The 20102-nt window shown below is 40.3% G+C and overlaps 7 non-coding genes across 7 annotated transcripts; 5 read left to right on the forward strand and 2 right to left on the reverse strand.

Annotated features, from left to right (window-relative positions):
• Positions 1-2077: 2077 nt before the first annotated feature.
• On the forward strand, positions 2078-2151 carry trnan-guu (transfer RNA asparagine (anticodon GUU)). Its single transcript has one exon. It is a non-coding gene; the product is annotated as a tRNA-Asn (tRNA).
• A 169-nt stretch (positions 2152-2320) lies between these two features.
• Positions 2321-2393, forward strand: trnak-cuu (transfer RNA lysine (anticodon CUU)). The gene has a single exon. It is a non-coding gene; the product is annotated as a tRNA-Lys (tRNA).
• A 3078-nt stretch (positions 2394-5471) lies between these two features.
• On the forward strand, positions 5472-5545 carry trnan-guu (transfer RNA asparagine (anticodon GUU)). Its single transcript has one exon. It is a non-coding gene; the product is annotated as a tRNA-Asn (tRNA).
• A 169-nt stretch (positions 5546-5714) lies between these two features.
• On the forward strand, positions 5715-5787 carry trnak-cuu (transfer RNA lysine (anticodon CUU)). Its single transcript has one exon. It is a non-coding gene; the product is annotated as a tRNA-Lys (tRNA).
• A 1196-nt stretch (positions 5788-6983) lies between these two features.
• On the forward strand, positions 6984-7056 carry trnak-cuu (transfer RNA lysine (anticodon CUU)). Its single transcript has one exon. It is a non-coding gene; the product is annotated as a tRNA-Lys (tRNA).
• Positions 7057-19125: 12069 nt separating this feature from the next.
• trnat-agu (transfer RNA threonine (anticodon AGU)) lies at positions 19126-19199 on the reverse strand. Its single transcript has one exon. It is a non-coding gene; the product is annotated as a tRNA-Thr (tRNA).
• A 273-nt stretch (positions 19200-19472) lies between these two features.
• Positions 19473-19546, reverse strand: trnat-cgu (transfer RNA threonine (anticodon CGU)). Its single transcript has one exon. It is a non-coding gene; the product is annotated as a tRNA-Thr (tRNA).
• Between the last annotated feature and the right edge of the window lie 556 nt (positions 19547-20102).

Raw genomic sequence — 20102 nt, forward strand, 5'->3', positions numbered from 1 at the left:
TTTCTTCGCTTCTGTTTTGCTATTCTGAACACTTCCTGGATGTACAAGTGACTCAAACTCGCTCATTTTGAGGCAGGAACCAGCGGACGTGCAACAACTTTAACCATGAGGTAAACAAAGAACAAAACTTTCCATCCGGAGCTCCTTCACGGGACTCCACACTTGTAAACAATTGCTCGTGCCATTCGCGCGGCTCTCGGTCCCGCCCAGACTCGTCGGCGCTAGCAAGCCGACCAATCACAGAGCTTGCGCTACGCGTTGTTGCGACGTGTAGTTACAATTTTTGAGAGGTGCACGTCAGTGACGGCGACGGCCACGGCGATGGGCTATGCGTCAGCGCCGTAGCATACGCCGGTGTTTGACGCAGAAGTATAAATCAGCCTTTAGTCTCTGTGGCACAATCAGTTAGTGCTTTCGGCTGTTAACTGAAAGGTTGGTGGTTCAAGCACACCCAGGGATGAATTAGGCATTTTGCTGCCTTGCAACTGCTAACACGTGCACTGGGCATATATCCAGGGCCACATTCTGTCCAGCATTACAAGATGAAATCAGGATTTAGCAGAAGATTGTCACAGGTAGGGAAGGTATTACTGTAAACGGTGTCTAGCTCTTGAAAGAGCTTCTCATCAGCCTGGCTAGCTCAGTCGGTAAAGCATGAGACTCTTAATCTCAGGGTCGTGGGTTCGAGCCCCACGTTGGGCGTTCCTCTTACTTTTCTCTCTCTCTCAACAAACTTACATTAGGGTTCATATAGCAGACCTTTTGAGACAAAGTTCTGCCTTTCTACCACTGTAGGTGATCTTTCACTAAGTCTCTGTGGTGCAATCAGTTAGTGCTTTCAGCTGTTAACTGAAAGGTTGGTGGTTCAAGCACACCCAGGGATGAATTAGGCATTTTGCTGCCTTGCAACTGCTAACACGTGCACTGGGCATATATCCTGGGCCACATTCTGTCCAGCTTTACAAGATGAAATCAGGATTTAGCAGAAGATTGTCACAGGTAGGGAAGGTATTACTGTAAACGGTGTCTAGCTCTTGAAAGGGCTCCTCATCAGCTCGGCTAGTTTAGTCGGTAAAGCATGAGACTCTTAATCTCAAGGTCGTGGGCTTGAGCCCCACGTTGAGTGTTTCTGTTGCCTCTCTCTCTCAGCAAACTTTCATTAGGGTTTATGTAGCACACCTTTTGAAACAAAGTTCTGCCTTTCTACCACTGTAGGTGACCTCTTACTAAGTCTCTGTGGCACAATCAGTTAGTGCTTTCGGCTGTTAACTGAAAGGTTGGTGGTTCAAGCACACCCAGGGATGAATTAGGCATTTTGCTGCCTTGCAACTACTAACACGTGCACTGGGCATATATCCTGGGCCACATTCTGTCCAGCTTTACAAGATGAAATCAGGATTTAGCAGAAGATTGTCACGGGTAGGGAAGGTATTACTGAAAACAGTGTCTAGCTCTTGAAAGTGCTCCACATCAGCCCGGTTAGCTCATTCGGTAGAGCATGAGACTCTTAATCTCAGGGTTGTGGGTTCGAGCCCAACGCTTGGTGTTCCTGTTACTTTTTTCTCTCTCTCAGCAAACTTACATTAGGGTTCATATAGCAGACCTTTTGAGACAAAGTTCCGCCTTTCACCACTGTCGTTGACCTTTCCCCAAGTCTCTGAGGCACAATAGGTTAGCGTGTTTGGCTGTTAACTGATAGGTTGGTGGTTCAAGCCCACCCAGGGATGAATTAGGCATTTTGCTGCCTTGCAACTGCTAACACGTGCACTGGGCATATATCCAGGGCCACATTCTGTCCAGCATTACAAGATGAAATCAGGATTTAGCAGAAGATTGTCACAGGTAGGGAAGGTATTACTGTAAACGTTGTCTAGCTCTTGAAAGAGCATCTCATCAGCCCGGCTAGCTCAGTCGGTAGAGCATGAGACTCTTAATCTCAGGGTTGTAGGTTCGACCCACACGTTGGGTGTTCCTCTTACTTTTCTCTCTCTCTCAACAAACTTACATTAGGGTTCATATAGCAGACCTTTTGAGACAAAGTTACGCCTTTCTACCACTGTAGGTGATCTTTCCCTAAGTCTCTGTGGCGCAATTGGTTAGCGCGTTCGGCTGTTAACTGAAAGGTTGGTGGTTCAAGCCCACCCAGGGACGAATTAGGCATTTTGCTGCCTTGCAACTGCTAACACGTGCACTGGGCATATATCCAGGGCCACATTCTGTCAAGCATTACAAGATGAAATCAGGATTTAGCAGAACATTGTCACAGGTAGGGAAGGTATTACTGTAAACGGTGTCTAGCTCTTGAAAGAGGTTCTCATCAGCCCGGCTAGCTCAGTCGGTAGAGCATGAGACTCTTAATCTCAGGGTCGTGGGTTCGAGCCCCACGTCGGGCGTTCCTCTTACTTTTCTCTCTCTCTCAACAAACTTACATTAGGGTTCATATAGCAGACCTTTTGAGACAAAGTTACGCCTTTCTACCACTGTAGGTGATCTTTTGCTAAGTCTCTGTGGCGCAATCAGTTAGTGCTTTCGGCTGTTAACTGAAAGGTTGGTGGTTCAAGCCCACCCAGGGACGAATTAGGCATTTTGCTGCCTTGCAACTGCTAACACGTGCACTGGGCATATATTCTGGGCCACATTCTGTCCAGCATTACAAGATGAAATCAGGATTTAGCAGAACATTGTCACAGGTAGGGAAGGTATTACTGTAAACGGCATCTAGCTCTTGAAAGAGCTTCTCATCAGCCTGGCTAGCTCAGTCGGTAGAGCATGAGACTCTTAATCTCAGGGTCGTGGGCTCGAGCCCCACGTTGGGCGTTCCTCTTACTTTTCTCTCTCTCTCAACAAACTTACATTAGGGTTCAAATAGCAGACCTTTTGAGACAAAGTTCTGCCTTTCTACCACTGTAGGTGATCTTTCGCTAAGTCTCTGTGGCGCAATCAGTTAGTGCTTTCGGCTGTTAACTGAAAGGTTGGTGGTTCAAGCACACCCAGGGATGAATTAGGCATTTTGCTGCCTTGCAACTGCTAACACGTGCACTGGGCATATATCCTGGGCCACATTCTGTCCAGCTTTACAAGATGAAATCAGGATTTAGCAGAAGATTGTCACAGGTAGGGAAGGTATTACTGTAAACGGTGTCTAGCTCTTGAAAGGGCTCCTCATCAGCTCGGCTAGTTTAGTCGGTAAAGCATGAGACTCTTAATCTCAAGGTCGTGGGCTCGAGCCCCACGTTGAGTGTTTCTGTTGCCTCTCTCTCTCAGCAAACTTTCATTAGGGTTTATGTAGCACACCTTTTGAAACAAAGTTCTGCCTTTCTAACACTGTAGGTGACGTCTTACTAAGTCTCTGTGGCACAATCAGTTAGTGCTTTCGGCTGTTAACTGAAAGGTTGGTGGTTCAAGCACACCCAGGGATGAATTAGGCATTTTGCTGCCTTGCAACTGCTAACACGTGCACTGGGCATATATCCTGGGCCACATTCTGTCCAGCTTTACAAGATGAAATCAGGATTTAGCAGAAGATTGTCACGGGTAGGGAAGGTATTACTGAAAACAGTGTCTAGCTCTTGAAAGAGCTCCACATCAGCCTGGTTAGCTCATTCGGTAGAGCATGAGACTCTTAATCTCAGGGTTGTGGGCTCGAGCCCCACGTTTGGTGTTCCTGTTACTTTTTTCTCTCTCTCTCTCAGCAAACTTACATTAGGGTTCATATAGCAGACCTTTTGAGACAAAGTTCCGCCTTTCACAACTGTCGTTGACCTTTCCCCAGGTCTCTGTGGCACAATAGGTTAGCGCGTTTGGCTGTTAACTGATAGGTTGGTGGTTCAAGCCCACCCAGGGACGAATAAGGCATTTTGCTGCCTTGCAAATGCTAACACGTGCACTGGGCATATATCCAGGGCCACATTCTGTCCAGCGTTACAAGATGAAATCAGGATTTAGCAGAAGATTGTCACAGGTAGGGAAGGTATTACTGTAAAAAGTGTCTAGCTCTTGAAAGAGCATCACATCAGCCCGGCTAGCTCAGTCGGTAGCGCATGAGACTCTTAATCTCAGGGTCGTAAGTTCGAGCCCCACGTTGGGTGTTCCTCTTACTTTTCTCTCTCTCTCAACAAACTTACTTTAGGGTTCATATAGCAGACCTTTTGAGACAAAGTTACGCCTTTCTACCACTGTAGGTGATCTTCCCCTAAGTCTCTGTGGCGCAATCAGTTAGTGCTTTCGGCTGTTAACTGAAAGGCTGGTGGTTCAAGCCCACCCAGGGATGAATTAGGCATTTTGCTGCCTTGCAACTTCTAAACCGTGGCTGGGCATATATCCTGGGCCACATTATGTTCAGCGTTACAAGATGAAATCAGGAATTAGCAGAAGATTGTCACGGGTAGGGAAGGGATAACTGTAAAGGGTGTCTAGCTCTTGAAAGGGCTCCTCATCAGCTCGGCTAGTTTAGTTGGTAGAGCATGAGACTCTTAATCTCAGGGTCGTGGATTCGAGCCCCACGTTGGGTGTTCCTATTACTTTTTTCTCTCTCTCTCTCAGCAAACTTTCATTAGGGTTTATGTAGCACACCTTTTGAAACAAAGTTCTGCCTTTCTACCACTGTAGGTGACCTCTTACTAAGTCTCTGTGGCACAATCAGTTAGTGCTTTCGGCTGTTAACTGAAAGGTTGGTGGTTAAAGCACACCCAGGGATGAATTAGGCATTTTGCTGCCTTGCAACTGCTAACACGTGCACTGGGCATATATCCTGGGCCACATTCTGTCCAGCTTTACAAGATGAAATCAGGATTTAGCAGAAGATTGTCACGGGTAGGGAAGGTATTACTGTAAAGGGTGTCTAGCTCTTGAAAGGGCTCCTCATCAGCTCGGCTAGTTTAGTTGGTAGAGCATGAGACTCTTAATCTCAGGGTCGTGGATTCGAGCCCCACGTTGGGCGTTCCTGTTACTTTTCTCTCTCTCTCAACAAACTTACATTACGGTTCATATAGCAGACCTTTTGAGACAAAGTTACGCCTTTCTACCACTGTAGGTGATTTTTCCCTAAGTCTCTGTGGCGCAATTGGTTAGCGTGTTCGGCTGTTAACTGAAAGGTTGGTGGTTCAAGCCCACCCAGGGACGAATTAGGCATTTTGCTGCCTTGCAACTGCTAACACGTGCACTGGGCATATATCCAGGGCCACATTCTGTCCAGCGTTACAAGATGAAATCAGGATTTAGCAGAAGATTGTCACAGGTAGGGAAGGTATTACTATAAACGGCGTCTAGCTCTTGAAAGAGCATCTCATCAGCCCGGCTAGCTCAGTCGGTAGCGCATGAGACTCTTAATCTCAGGGTCGTGGGTTCGAGCCCCACGTTCGGTGTTCCTCTTACTTTTCTCTCTCTCTCAACAAACTTACATTACGGTTCATATAGCAGACCTTTTGAGACAAAGTTACGCCTTTCTACCACTGTAGGTGGTCTTTCACTAAGTCTCTGTGGCGCAATTGGTTAGCGCGTTCGGCTGTTAACTGAAAGGTTGGTGGTTCAAGCCCACCCAGGGACGAATTAGGCATTTTGCTGCCTTGCAACTGCTAACACGTGCACTGGGCATATATCCAGGGCCACATTCTGTCCAGCATTACAAGATGAAATCAGGATTTAGCAGAACATTGTCACAGGTGGGGAAGGTATTACTGTAAACGGTGTCTAGCTCTTGAAAGAGCTTCTCATCAGCCCGGCTAGCTCAGTCGGTAGAGCATGAGACTCTTAATCTCAGGGTCGTGGGTTCGAGCCCCATGTTGGGCGTTCCTGTTACTTTTCTCTCTCTCTCAACAAACTTACATTAGGGTTCATATAGCAGACCTTTTGAGACAAAGTTCTGCCTTTCTACCACTGTAGGTGATGTTTCACTAAGTCTCTGTGGCGCAATCAGTTAGTGCTTTCGGCTGTTAACTGAAAGGTTGGTGGTTCAAGCACACCCAGGGATGAATTAGGCATTTTGCTGCCTTGCAACTGCTAACACGTGCACTGGGCATATATCCTGGGCCACATTCTGTCCAGCTTTACAAGATGAAATCAGGATTTAGCAGAAGATTGTCACAGGTAGGGAAGGTATTTCTGTAAACGGTGTCTAGCTCTTGAAAGGGCTCCTCATCAGCTCGGCTAGTTTAGTCGGTAAAGCTTGAGACTCTTAATCTCAAGGTCGTGGGCTCGAGCCCCACGTTGAGTGTTTCTGTTGCCTCTCTCTCTCAGCAAACTTTCATTAGGGTTTATGTAGCACACCTTTTGAAACAAAGTTCTGCCTTTCTACCACTGTAGGTGACCTCTTACTAAGTCTCTGTGGCACAATCAGTTAGTGCTTTCGGCTGTTAACTGAAAGGTTGGTGGTTCAAGCACACCCAGGGATGAATTAGGCATTTTGCTGCCTTGCAACTGCTAACACGTGCACTGGGCATGTATCCTGGGCCACATTCTGTCCAGCTTTACAAGATGAAATCAGGATTTAGCAGAAAATTGACACGGGTAGGGAAGGTATTACCGAAAACAGTGTCTAGCTCTTGAAAGAGCTCCACATCAGCCCGGTTAGCTTATCGGTAGAGCATGAGACTCTTAATCACAGGGTTGTGGGTTCGAGCCCCACGTTTGGTGTTCCTGTTACTTTTTTCTCTCTCTCTCTCAGCAAACTTACATTAGGGTTCATATAGCAGACCTTTTGAGACAAAGTTCCGCCTTTCACAACTGTCGTTGACCTTTCCCCAGGTCTCTGTGGCACAATAGGTTAGCGCGTTGGCTGTTAACTGATAGGTTGGTGGTTCAAGCCCACCCAGGGACGAATTAGGCATTTTGCTGCCTTGCAAATGCTAACACGTGCACTGGGCATATATCCAGGGCCACATTCTGTCCAGCGTTACAAGATGAAATCAGGATTTAGCAGAAGATTGTCACAGGTAGGGAAGGTATTACTGTAAACGGTGTCTAGCTCTTGAAAGAGCTTCTCATTAGCCCGGCTAGCTCAGTCGGTAGAGCATGAGACTCTTAATCTCAGGGTCGTGGGTTCGAGCCCCACGTTGGGCGTTCCTCTTAATTTTCTCTCTCTCTCAACAAACTTACATTAGGGTTCATATAGCAGACCTTTTGAGACAAAGTTACGCCTTTCTACCACTGTAGGTGATCTTTCCCTAAGTCTCTGTGGCGCAGTTGGTTAGCGCGTTCGGCTGTTAATGTAGTGGTGTCTTGGTTTTTCTCTTACTAAATCAAACTCAGTCAGGAGGTTATGAATATCAGAAGAATATACTTTATTGTCAACAACAAAGGAGAACTTTCAGGAGACCCCCAGTAGCATCTCTGTCTGAAAAATTCTAACTCACTCATCTTCTGGCCTTACTTAAATACCCTTTTACATCCGTTGTTTTCCTTTGTTCTCCATATATTACACAAGATCCCTCCTAGTTTAACCCTTGACCCCAAATTCCATCCCTGTCATCTGTTTTTGTCTTAGTTCTACATATATCACACAAATTCCACTTAGGTTAACCGCTGACCTCAATTTCCACCTAGGTTAACCCCTGACCCAAACCTGGTAACTATATAACTTATCCATTTCTTGTGATATGGTAATTCTTCTAATGGGTATGCAAGTCTACAAGCAGATTATACACATACAATTTGAATACATATATTAACTTCACACTTTAAAGAGTATAAAATCCACTTCATATAATCCCTCCTCTTAAGACTTCAAGTCTTAATCTTCTTGCTTTTGGCCCATAGTGCAACTCCATGATCTAGCCCTTAGCCATATTACCTAATGACAAATATATGTCACAGTATTATTACAAATGACCAGATCATGTAATTGCACTTTGGAATAGAATCAAACCAAACATCTATGTCCTGATTTGACAAGAACATAGTAAAAGACTTGATTCTATTTTGTTATCATAAAAAGTAATATTTTAAGCATACAAATGGTTATACATTTGCTTCTGGGGGTCATGATTATCTAACATACAGTAAAGAATAAAACTAAAACACTACAAAAAATAAAAATCCACATGCACAATTTCATAATATATGGTCATAACATAATATTCTAATCTAACATCCACACACATAATCCGTAGAGTACGTTGATCTTCAGCCCAGATACTTTGCGTATTGTAGAGAGCCGCCGTTTTGGGGTAGAGGTTGTCTAGCACTTAACACCCAAGGCATGGATCCTCTTCATCATCCTCTTCTTCTAAACTATAAAAATTTTTAGCACTAGTTCATCTTTTTGAATCTAAATCTGGCACATACTTGCGAGCATTCTTTTTTCGTTCTGGCCTTAAAAGTGTTGATAGAGACTTTATGTTGAGAGTCTATAACCTGAAGTTGTAGTGATTATCATCACTTGAATTTGTGGCACCTTCTGTATTTCTCACTCAGGTATATAATCAGAATTACTCTTTTAACTGTTCTGATGAACTGCTTCTGCCACACTTTGCAATTCGTTGGTTTGAGCTTTGGGATTTTCTGCCTCCTCTGTTTCCCGTTAACTTTCTCTTGTTGGAGCTTTTTCCTTTGGCTGTCTTGTGCTGTGGTCCCGATGGTATCCAGTTGATGGCATCCCCCTTTGGTAACCTTGGCATAAGGTCCATTTCTCCTGATTACACTCCACTCTCTCCAGAACACCTCAGATATACTCGATCACCGGATTAATCTCCTGCTTCTGGTCTTTTTTGGTTTCCTGTACAGATATCGCTTTGCACATGACAGTTAGTTTCCTCATAAAAGACCAAACTTCTTTCCAATGCATTAGAAATGTTCTCCAAACATTCCACAAGGTTAAATACAAGATTACATGCAAGGGTCGACCCAATAGTATTTCATGCAATGTTAGTTGCTTGTTTCTGTCAGTTTTCATGCAATCACTTATTAATGCAAAAGGTAACAAATCAATCCAGTTGAGTTTATCATTTTAACATAGTTTGTTAAACTAGGCCTTGATGAATCATCTTTAGCTCTTTCAATCATTCCTTACAATTATGTGTAATTTCTCAATTTTCTTTATTTCCAATACTTTATCAATTCATTTATTTATCTATTCACTGAATTATATATCCACTTATTTATCTACTTAATTACCTTTATTCACTTTAATTGACTTTAATTACTTTAATTTGTTTTTAAATGCAGACACATTATTTGAACTTTCTTCAGAGGTTATTCCAAATCTGAGACTTCTCTTGTCTTAAATGTAATAACTGTTCCTTCTTCCCTGTTCTGCTGATGGAATTACCTTCACTCATCTACCAAAACTGTCATGCCCAAAAGTTTGTATCTCTTGCCCTAAGCTAATTTTATCATTTCACAACATCCACAATCAAGTTCTTGAATATCCCCTTAAGCCTATTGCTGATCTTTTACTCACATTCTACTTTGCACAAATGTCACATGTGGACAACAATTCACTAATCACTGCATTCAAAAAGGCGATCATTATCCTTGGTGCTCAATTTTCTTTACCATTTCACCCTTGATTCAAACCATGTACATCTCAAATGCCAATCTATTAAAATGCTGTTGCCTCAACAATCTGTTCTTTGTATGTATTACATAAATCTTATTTGTCTTTTTTGTTCACCTCTAATGCTACATATATTGTTCATAGATACTAGTATGTTGTTTAATTTCCACTATCATCTAATTGAGGTTGTGACTCTATACTAGTGTTAGACCTGCTACCCTATTTTCTTTAATGTCAAATCAATTTCTTATTTATCAGCTTATCAGTTATTATTGCATCTGGACTAGATACAGAATCTTGTTAACACTAAACCTGTCATCCCTAAAAAATGTTATTTATGTCTTTTACTTAGCTTGAACTAGATGTACCTGCAGATAACTAAATTCTACACGTCTTTTTTACCTTAAGTGTAACCAAGTGTCTACCCTCCTCTGATAATTAACTGAACAGAAATCAATTACTTTAAAATATTTGGCATCTAAACAAAAAATTTAAGTACAGTGCGTGTTAGGACCTCTGCTAAGAAATTCTCTATCACTGACTGTTCTTAAATCATAAATTTTACAACATCTAGTTTTGCCTGTTTTGACTAATGCCATCATCAAAAATTAAATTTTAATCAAATTAAAATAAAATCCATTTTATTAGTTACCTACACAATCACAACCAAATTAGAAATGCCATAACATATTTAAATGTTTCTAATATTGCTATGTTCTCAAAAGTTTCAACAATGCCTATTCCAGCATATAACAGACCTGCATCTGGTTTAATTTTTTATTAATCCTCCCTATGCTGGCTAATTTTGTTTTCCCTTAATGTCCTGAACTGTTAATCATTATTAAAACTTGACACCTAAGTAATTTCTTATTTCTGAGCTATTTATTTTGCATTTTATATTAATTAGCATTTTTCACTTTTCAGCATTTTCAGCTCCAATTCCTTCCTGCTTTCACATCACACTGTTTGTACATACATTTTTTGTTGTAATTTTCTACCAGTTGACTGAAAAATCACTGGATTTCTTTATAGGTTCCTCTCTATCTGATCTGATTATTCATCTTTAGTCCTTAATCCTTTTTGCTTTTAATTATTTCTTCACATATGTAAAACAACCTATTTTCTGTTTTTAAACACTTTTCTCTTTCAAATATTCTTTTAGTACATTTAGAATTGTTCTTTTTTGACCTATTCAGTACTGTGAGTTCATTTCACTTTTTTTTTTCATTCCCTTCAAATATAAATCACTTTTCTGTCTTAATCTCTGACATAATTTTTCTCTCAAATCTTGGTTTAGTTTACTCAAAATAAGTTTTCCCTAATTTTTAACTTAAATATTTAATTCCATCAACTTCTAACCCAAATTATTTTTTGTGTTATAAAAGCTGTCTCTTTTTCTTTTATTAGTCACCACCGTGCATTATAATTTGTCCTCCTATGTTCAATAATCTCTGAATTAACCTATGAAAATGAACCAAAATAATTTAACATTCTTCATAATTTATCATTTCAACATTACACATTTAAAGTTTCATCGTACATTATCATCTAAGACTTTTCTTACAGTTTACATGATACTTTTCTTTTTATCATATTGACAGGAGTCTGATTTGATACAAGAATGGGTAGCTACACTTTTGCTCTTATTTTTGCCCTCTGAGTGGTCACATTGTACTCAATTTGGACTATAGGTCGACTGCTTTGAGATGGACTGCCAGACTCCCCCTCCTCACACCCTGAGAAGACAACTGGTTCATAGATTGGTGTAGTCTTTTCTGTGGTGTCCATATCAGGGCACAGTGTTTCCCCCTTCTCTCTTAGTGCTGGCTTCTTTTCTTTTGTTGAGCTGATGTAAAGTTCTGGTGGAGCGCTTTTTCTCTTTGATCAGTTCATCATTAGCTTGTTTGCCTCTTTTTAGTGTCTCTGAACATAAATAGCCTTTCCAGTCCTCAGTAATTCCTGGGCATGCAGTGTCTGCCTCACTGCTTTCACAAATGTCCACAGCCAACAGTTTGTCCATTGTGTTTTTCAAACACCTTTTCCATTTGCCAGTGCACTCAGAGATGTCTAGTAGATAAGAGACCACAGTCCCCCAAAGTCCATCCCTTTGTCCTCTTAATTAATATTTGGAATTTAGCTCATGACCTATAAAAGTCTTTCCTTCTTTCCCATTTTTTTCCATCAAATGGAGACTCCTCTCATCTATTTTTCCTCTTTACGGTTTTAACAGTTTATTTTTCTCTAATTCATAATCATTTTATCATATGTAAATATGTTTAATTTTCTATTTCTTTAGTGTTATTCTAATTATTTTCTTTAGCTCCATATTATGCTTTACTTTACATTTCTCCTCATCTATGCTAGTGTTCCTTTACTAACCAGTCATTTTTACATCGAATTTTACTTTCCCTAACATTTTCCATACTCAGTTTCTATTTTCTCACTGCTTGCATTAAATGTTTCTTCTGTTTGCCATTTGTCATTATCTTATCTTTTATTTTCTCTGCCACGTATTTTAGTATTGCATTTTTTATTTCCATATCTGTTTTTCCATACTTGTTTTAATTCAGTAGTATTACATGGTGGCCCAATATCTGATATAACCATTCAAAATCATTACTGCTATAGCTCAGGGTTCATATTATTAATTAAATTCACCTATTTATTTACTAAAAGCATTTTTCATTTTTGAAGTGCAATGCATAATTATCAATTTAGCTTCTTACTGCATAAACTTTTACATGTATTAATCTTTTAAACTCACTCTAAAACATTCTTTAACATTTACCTAGCTTCTATGATTTTCATCTGAATCACTGTACTTTACTACAAATAAATGATATAGCTGACTTTGAGAAAGATGACAAAACATTTTTTCCCTTAAATCCAATCAAATTCTCTAAAGTTAATTCTTTCTTCAAAATGTTACTGCTTTTTTATTTTTTATCTTATCTGTTCACTGTACCTATATTGTAAGCATATTTTAAACATCTAATTTTATCTATGAAACAGTGAACTTATTTTTTTTCTATTTTATTCTCAATCAAAGACCTAACTTATATGTTATTCATTCATATTTATTTAGTAAATCTATTTGTTTATTTAATACATTCTTTTACTCCATACTTTCTTTGTCTCTATATATATTGATCACTATGGCTTCATTTATTCTTTTTCATTAGTAAAGTTTCAAACTCTTTTCTATATAATATAACTCTATTATTAGTACTTTCTCATTTCATTTATCTTACTATACTACTTTATAATTTGTCTATTCATTAATAACTTATATTCTATCCAAATTATGTTAAAGTCTATGTCATTATTTTATCTATAGTTTGATCTCCTCTCATTAACTCTCCTCTTCTCTGTTTCCCTAGTGCTGTAAATAGGCACTCTATTGTTCACACATGGACACCATAAATCTCTCTCTTACCCCCATCCTGGAGCAGACTGTCTTTCACTCATTGCTATGTCAGGAGTTTAAGTTTACTCTGCCTATTGTTCTTTTTTTAACATATTCAAACTTAAAACACAAAGATAATTTCAGAAAAATGTTTAACTATTATATTCTTCTGCTTTTTACTCTGTGTCTTTCAAATGCAACATGTTCCATTAGTTTTGATTTAAGAGACTCCTCTCTTTATATCATAATCTCTTCTCTTAAACTGCATCAATCACTATTCCTATTGTTCTTTAAATCACACCACACATATGCAGCCCTCCTTTTATATTATAATATACTATAATCATTATTTTAACCTACTCCTTATTGAAAACATACTTTTAAACACATTCACACTTCTAATCTTATTACTTTTCCTCTTCTCATTCACTCCTCTCCTCCACTCAGTGTAACAGGAGCTGCATCCCCCATCCTCATTCCATTCAAGGAGGAGGAAGGCAGTCTTCTCTGCCCACCAATGTGGACTATTTTGCCACAATCTGAAGCAGCAAATACACAAAAACTTCAATTAAATAAATACTCTACACTACACTCCTCTTGAGTGACCTGTCCGAGCAGCCCTCTAACCTTAGAGCGGTAACCACAGGCTTTCGCCTACCCATGCAGCCCTTTGTTTATCTCCTCAAACAAAGCGGTATCGTAGGTCTTAGCGCGCATCTCTCTACTTTAATCTGCTTTAATCTCTTAACTGTTACCACACATTAAGGACTCTCTCTTAAAACTTATAAATGCTCTATGCATTTCTTACATCATTATTAATTTCCCAAATCTGGGTAACAGTTACTAGTTAATGTTTATCCTATCCATCAAGGCCCACTTAGGAAAACACAGATCATTTGCATACCTTACTCTGCTTTAATCTCTTAACTGTCACCACACATTGAAGACTCTCTCTTAAAACCTATAAATGCTCTATGCATATCTTATATCATTAATAATTTCCCAAATCTGAGTAACAGTTACTAGTTAATGTTTATCCTATCCATCAAGGCCCTCTTAGGAAAACACAGATCATTTGCATGCAAATTACTCTTTTTCTTCTGTTATTCAAAACCCCTTTTTTCTTTAATATCTTTTTTACATTTACTTTTAATTCTTTAAAGCTGGAGAAACAGTTCAAGTGTATTTACCTGTACAAGCAGGTCCTGACAGAAAAAACACAAACTAATAAGCAAAAAGTCGCTTACCGTTTTTTATTGTGGCCACATATTTGTGTTTTCTCTCCAGTCCAGCATGCACAGTAACACCAGTCCTGCTCCTTTCCAGCCCACCCAGAGGGACGCCAAATGTAGTGATTTTCTTGGTTTTTCTCTTACTAAATCAAACTCAGTCTGGAGGTTATGAATATCAGAAGAATATACTTTATTGTCGACAACAAAGGAGAACTTTCAGGAGACCCCCAGTAGCATCTCTGTCTGAAAAATTCTGTCTCACTCAAATTATAGCCTGTTTAAATAGTCTTCTACACCAGTTTTTTTCTTTGTTCTCCATATGTTACACAAGATCCCTCCTACTTTAACCCTTGACCCCAAATTCCACCTCTGTCATCAGTTTTTCCCTTATTTCTACATATGTCACACAAATTCCACCTAGGTTAACCCCTGACCCAAACCTGGTAACTATATATCTTATCCATCTATACGTCTTTGTTTACACATGTGTTGCTCTATTCTTATCCATTTCCTGAGACACCTTAGTTGCTTACTCAGGCTTTCTCCCGCTCTCTTCTCATCCACTTCTCGTGACCCTTAGTGGTTTCCTCAGGCCCTTTCCCCTTACATAACACTTTAATTGTTTTAATGGTAGGTAAATCTACAAGCAGATTATACACATATAATTTGAATATATAGATTAACTTCACACTTTAAAGAGTATAAAATCCACTTCAAGAGTCTTTTAGATGTGCCAGGACCAACCGCTCGAAGCACTTCATGATGATGGGTGTGAGTACTACAGGGCGGTAGTCATTCAGGCATGTTGGGCTGGAGTGTTTGGGCACTGGCACAATAGAGGTGGTTTTAAACCATGTTGGCACAGCTGCTAGGTTAAGCGACAGGTTGAAAATGTCTGTGAATACCCCAGCGAGCTGTTCTGCACATGCTTTGAAGACTTGCCCAGGAATACCGTCTGGTCCAGCAGCCTTACGCACATTGATCCGACTCAGTGCGTTGTGTACTTCTGAGGAGGTGAGTGTGATAGGTGAGTGGTCGGTGGAGGAAGTGATCCTGATGTAGGGTTTTTTATTGTCTCTTTCAAAGCAGGCATAAAAGTCATTTAGCTCGTTCAGGAAGGAGACGTCTGTGGGTGTGGACTGGCTGGGTGTGTAGTTGGTGATGGCCTGGATGCCCTGCCACGTGCGCCAAGGATCAGAGTTGGAAAAGTGCTCCTCTAGCTTTAGCTTGTAACAGTGCTTGGCCTTTTTGATGCCCCTCGTCAGATTAGCCCTGGAAGTGCTGTAGGCCTGTGCATCGCCTGATCTGAAGGCAGTGTTGCGTGCTTTCAGCAGGAGGAGCACCTCCTTGTTTATTCATGGCTTCTGATTCGGGTATGTAGTGATCTGTTTCTGGGTTGTAACACTGTCTATGGTGGTGTTGATATATTCCAGAACAGAGGAAGTGTAACTGTCAATGTCTGTGTGAAAGCCATGTGTGGCCTGGGAAGCAAACATACCCCAGTCTGTGTGTTGAAACCTGTCCTGTAGTGTGGAGTCTACCCCATCTTTGTGTAAACATAGTCTAATGTTTTAGACCAAAAACAAGACCTAAACAACAGAATAGTTACTAGTAACTATTAAAATTAGTACTAGTATCTAATAAATAAAAACTATATATTTAATAAGTACTATCTAATGAATAAGTACTAGTATCTAATAAAATAAACCAGTGTCTAATGAGTAAGCACTTGTATATTTTGAAAACTCTAGTATTTAATTAATAGCACAAGTATTTAATTTAAAAGATATCTGAAAAATAAGCACAAGTAACATGAAAAAAGACACTAGTATGGCAGGGCTCGAAATTGCGACCATTTTGCTCACATATGTGCCCGAAATTTTATCTATGCGACCTCAAAATAAATTTGGGAGCATTTGTGCAAGTGCAAGAATGTGTTGTGTGCGACAGTTTTACTTTGCAAAATGTTCACCACATGCGCGAATTCGGGAGACATTCATGCTGAATGCATCTCTGTGCTTGAAACGGGAAACGCAGCGCTCAGGAATGGTTTAAAACAGTTGTCATGTCAACTTGCTGCAGTAAACAAAGCCAAGTCCGTAATCCTTGCCCCGCCTTCGCGCTCTTCTTATTGGCCCACTGCTCTAGCACTGAAATATCAGCTGTCAATCACTCAGTTAAACGGACATCGCAAACGGGCCTACACTGTTTAAACCAATATCGCTACTCATGAAAAGACCGGTATTGCTATTAACATGACGTATGCATATAATAAGGTGCAGTACATGTTAAAAGCATCAGTGCAGTATCAGACAGCACCCGTGAGAACAGCACAGTTATATCGTTAACAGATTTATTCATGTCAAGCAGTGCGTGCAGGGCCGGTGGGCGCTCTGTGTATCTTTTGGACACTCAGTTATGTTATAAAATGTATTTTCTTGAGATGATGGGACGAGACATATTTTCCTCACGCTTGCATTTATACTGTTGATTTCAAATGCAATTAATATGTTTGTATAAAACTTGTAGTAATGATGCTTATAATTGGTGGGTGCGACTACATTTTTGCTGATGCGCCTACATTTTTAAAGTTATGAGTACCGGTGCTACCAAGCAAAAAGGTTAATTTCGAGCCCTGCTAATGGGTGATGCTAGTGGGTTGCACCTTATCTCACAGCAAGAAGTACAGGTGAATTGAGCATGATAAAATTGACTGTAGTGTATGAGTCTCTGAATAAGTGAGTGTGCTTCCCAGTGATGGGTTGTTGTTGGAAGGGCATCTGCTATGTAAAACATACGCTGGATAAGTTGGTGGTTCATTCCACTGTGGCAACCCCAGATTACAGTTTTTTTTCATTTGTTTTGCCACAAATTTCAGAACCCTGTTATCAATTTTCAAAACTCGAAACATTCACTACTTTAAACACAGACTCTCCAGTGTTCAATACTCTGCATGCTGCATTTATTTCCTTTAAGAAGTCTTGCATTTGAAGGATCATTGGTTCACATAATCCTGTTATCATACAAATACTACAGGAACAAACTTTAGATCACCAGCACACAAGATGCACATTGTTACAATAAACAATCTTTTACAGTCATTTTTGTTTAAAATATATGATACAGGTTTCATAATGGTTTATACATAAGTGTAGAGGGAACAGTACAGACAGTGGATACACTAAACTAAGTTTATTCCAACGCAATCTCATGGCAATTCGTAACTTTTTGATTTAGTGGCTAATTCTCATTCCATCATAATGTAGGTTTACTGTCATTTTTTTCTCACTGCAATTCCCCATATAGAAAGCTGATATATGGCATGATATATGGCAACATATGGAAATTACAACTGGTCTCGACATACTGTATTTAAAATCTCATAATAGTCAATAATTTGTCAAAATCCCTGTTTACATTTTTTTCAGCCATATCACGTGTGTGTGTGTGTGTATGTGTGTGCATAAAGAGGCTCTTGTACAACAAATCCAAAAGGCTTGATCTCAACAATAGCTGATAGTCACTTTTGCTGGAACTTCATTCCAGGGTCTCCTGTTTACAAGACAGGCACTTTGACCAACTAAGCTACAGCGTCAAACGACCTTGACAGGGGCTCATTTTTTAATTGAAAAAAGAAAAATAACTAACAACTGTAGCGCTGCATGCACTCTTAACAAAAACCACCCTGGCACCTGTACATTAGGCACTGCTGGGATTTGAACCCTGGATCTCCTGTTAACAAGACAGACGCTTTGACCAACTAAGCCACAGCTGAAAAGAAGGCAGGACGTTTTTGCACACAGAGACTAAAAATACACATTGAGTCTAAAAATCGCAAGCAAAGAAGTTGTTTAACTCTATTTGTCACAGTATTCATTACGCCTCAAAGCTATACAATTTTATAAATCGATCCGGCAAGCTATATAAAACAAGCACACGACAGGCTTACAAGACAGGCTCTTTGACCAGCTAAGCCACAGCGCCACAGAAATTCACTGTTAGAAACATTTGCCCAATAACAAAAATCAAAGGAGAAAAAACAATACACAACAAAAACCAGCATGTCAGGATGCAGAAAATGCAGACAAGATGGACATGGTCTTTTAGAGTCTGGAGGATCATGTCTCAAACCTGACCGTTAACCTGGCCTCTGTTCAAGATGTGTGAATTTATTTTTATTTAATCTATCCTTAATCATGTGTTAAGTGTTTTTTGGAACCTCCAGTTTCATTACATCCAAACCCAGCGTCAGCTCGGAAAATGGAAATCAGGACAAACATATGCTATCGGCCATTGAAAGAGTTTCAGATCAGAAAGCCACTCTCCCATAATCTGAGGGAAAGGTGCAGTTTGGATTTGAACCTAGCACCTGCTGTTCCCAAGACAGGTGCTCTGGCCAACTTAGTCTTAACACTAAAAGAAAAAACCTCTGGATACGATACTTCCAAACGCAGTTTCATCTAAGACAGTGGGGGGAAAGCAAAATTTACTATGCTTTCTACTCAGTTCCTTTGCACATGCATAAAGAGGCTCTTGTACGACAAATCTAAAAGGCGTGATCTCAACAATAGGTGGCAGTTACTTTTCCCCAAAACCACAGGTTGCCTTCGAGTCATTCCTCAAGCCCACTAGGCCCTACACTGTTTTCTAATCTCCCTTATTTAAAACAGCTCAATTTAGTCATCGGCTTTATTGTAGAGTACCCCTAGTATCTGAGCCTGCACTGCGCAATGAAAGAAAGAAGCAAAACGGGATGGACAGATGCCTAAAATGTTAGAAACGCACCACACCTTAAGTCAGTGAAGATAAAGAGCCAAGCTTGCGACTCTGGTGGAACTAGAACCCACAACCTTTGAACGGCTCAGCTCACAGCCTAGAAGTCCAATGCACTATCCATTGCGCCACAGAGCCTGGGTGCTCTGCTGCTTCTAGCACTGTTGCACAGAAAACACTTTTTAGTACTTTCTGGCCCATGAACAAATGGCCAACTGTCAACAAGGCACTGCTGGGATTCGAACCCAGGATCTCCTGTTTACTAGACAGGCGCTTTGACCAACTAAGCCACAGCGCCAAACAACTGTGGAAGGGGCTAATTGTTTAATTCGAAAAAAGAAAAAAAAACTAACAACGGTAGCGCTGCATGTGTCAATGTCTGGACTTGAAATATTAAAGTCCAATTGGTTAGGCATTACCACACTATGCTTTATAAAGCCATCGTCCAAAGCCCTCTTGAACGAGCAGCGTTCTTAAGGATTTGAGTTTTGTTAAGAAACCGACTGCTAAACATCCCGCTGCATAAACACTCATTACTCTTAACAAAAAGCAACCGTGGCACCCATACATTAGGCACTGCTGGGATTTGAACCCAGGATCTCCTGTTTACGAGACAGGCGCTTTGACCAGCTAAGCCACAGCGCCACAAAAACTCGCTGTAAGAGACATTTGCCTGATAACAAAAATCGAAGTAGAAAAAAATAATACACAACAAAAACCAGCATGTCAGGATGCAGAAAATGCTGACAAAACGGACGTGGTCTTTTAGAGTCTGGATGATCATGTCTCAAACCTGACCGGTAACCTGGCCTCTGTTCAAGATCAAAGCAAAAAATGCATGAATTTATTTTTATTTAATCTATCCTAAATCATGTGTTAAGTGTTTTTTGGAACCTCCAGTTTCATTACATCCAAACCCAGAGTCAGCTCGGAAAATGGAAATCAGGACAAACATATGCTATCGGCCATTGAAAGAGTTTCAGATCAGAAAGCCACTCTCCCATCATCTGAGGGAAAGGTGCAGTTTGGATTTGAACCTAGCACCTGCTGTTGCCAAGACAGGTGCTCTGGCCTACTTAGTCTTAACACTAAAAGAAAAAACCTCTGGATACGATACTTCCAAACGCAGTTTCGTCTAAGACAGTGGAGGGGGGGAAGCATAATTTACTATGCTTTCTACTCAGTTACTTTGCACATGCAT

This window comes from Danio rerio, chromosome 4 (genome assembly GCF_052040795.2).
Source record: "Danio rerio strain M-AB ecotype USA chromosome 4, GRCz13ab, whole genome shotgun sequence".
Lineage (NCBI taxonomy): Eukaryota > Metazoa > Chordata > Actinopteri > Cypriniformes > Danionidae > Danio > Danio rerio.